General features: G+C 36.2%; 1 long non-coding RNA gene across 1 annotated transcript in view; it reads left to right on the top strand.

Moving 5' to 3' along the window:
• The first annotated feature begins 48 nt into the window (after positions 1-48).
• LOC111088208 overlaps positions 49-1406 on the top strand; it is a 7289-nt gene continuing 5931 nt past the window's right edge. The window contains exon 1 of the long non-coding RNA XR_002612811.1: positions 49-196. This is a non-coding gene — a long non-coding RNA (uncharacterized LOC111088208). The remainder of the gene's footprint in view (positions 197-1406) is intronic.

The raw sequence follows: 1406 nt of genomic DNA on the forward strand, positions 1-1406 counted from the left end.
CAATACAACAAACATGTGAACTTTTGCATTTTTTTTTTGTTATGTAGAAATGGAAGCTCAAAGAAATAAGCAGGAAACAGCAAACACTTCTCAAGAAGATCTGGATTTCCCGTACAAGTGGCAGAACTGGTTGTTTGCTGGGCTATTTGCCACAGTAGCAATGATTGGTTATGCATTTGCCAGTGGTTTAGTTCAGGTACTGTCGGATATATAATTCATGTGCTAAAAGTAAAATATATTAGATATGGACAATAAGATTTGTAGATATACAAGTTAATATCTGTATAACGTTTATTAGGAACCCACTTTTTAGAAAATAAAGTTCGAAATGACTTGAATGGGTAGTGAACTTTACTACAAATGCCACTTTTTTTTTCAACAAGCTTATGCCATCATCATGATAACAAACTTGTTGAAATGTACATTTACAGTAAAGTTTCTTCACTACCTATTCAAGCTGTCTCCAGATTTTGATATCTATGTAGTTGTGTACATTGTGTTGCTATAGATCTATTCTTGCTTTATGTTTTAAATTCACTGTTTTACCTGTAATTCTTATATTTAGTTATAAGTAATATGAATGTAATAAACAAGAAGTTATGAGTTATTGCTTATTATGAATGAACCTTGAGGTCTCGTACTTGGCTGTTTAGCCATTAAGCTTGAAAATATCAAATATTTGTATACTCGGGAAAAGTTCAGTTTAAGAGACCAAAATCCTTCTGAGGGCTAAAACTTTTAATGGGAGAGCATTGCTTTTGTCTTATGTCAACCCCTTGACTATACTTAAATGTCAACTTTTTCTGACTGTAATTTTAATCATCAGATCATTGTCGTATACATGTCACTGTGTTTTAGTTAATCATGCTTTTCAGTTGTTGCTTTTGTACTTTGTGTCCACAAGTATGATACTTCATTTTCCTTTAGCAGAGGTTGCTGTCTTTCACATATGTTGCCCTCCTCCAATCATCTCTGTTCAGTGCCAGGTCTTCTGCAGTTCCTTTTTCATTCACATCTTCTTCTAACACTACTGGTCCTCCCTGTCTTCTGTTGCCGGCAGCTCTAATGGTCCTTATTACTTGTTCTTCTCTTCACGTGACCGAACCACCTCAGCCTTATCCTCTCTTACCTTTTCTTCTATTCCATCTGTTTCCTTATTCATTCTTTTCTTTTCTTCAGCAATACTCCTAACAGCCATCTCGTATCTGTTCTTATCAACACAACTTTCTTCTTCGGGGTTTAGGTCTTTGCTTAGTAGAGGAGCACCAGTCTTATACACTTTGGCTTTCAGTGCCCTCGGTAACCTTTTGTCACAGATAACTGGCTACTTCCTCCAACCCATCTTTCACAGCGTTCTCACTTCCTCCTCCACTTCGGACTGTACTTCCCTAGTCCCTAAAATCTTA

The sequence above is a fragment of the Limulus polyphemus genome, unplaced genomic scaffold (assembly GCF_000517525.1).
Source record: "Limulus polyphemus unplaced genomic scaffold, Limulus_polyphemus-2.1.2 Scaffold3324, whole genome shotgun sequence".
Taxonomy (NCBI): Eukaryota; Metazoa; Arthropoda; class Merostomata; order Xiphosura; family Limulidae; genus Limulus; species Limulus polyphemus.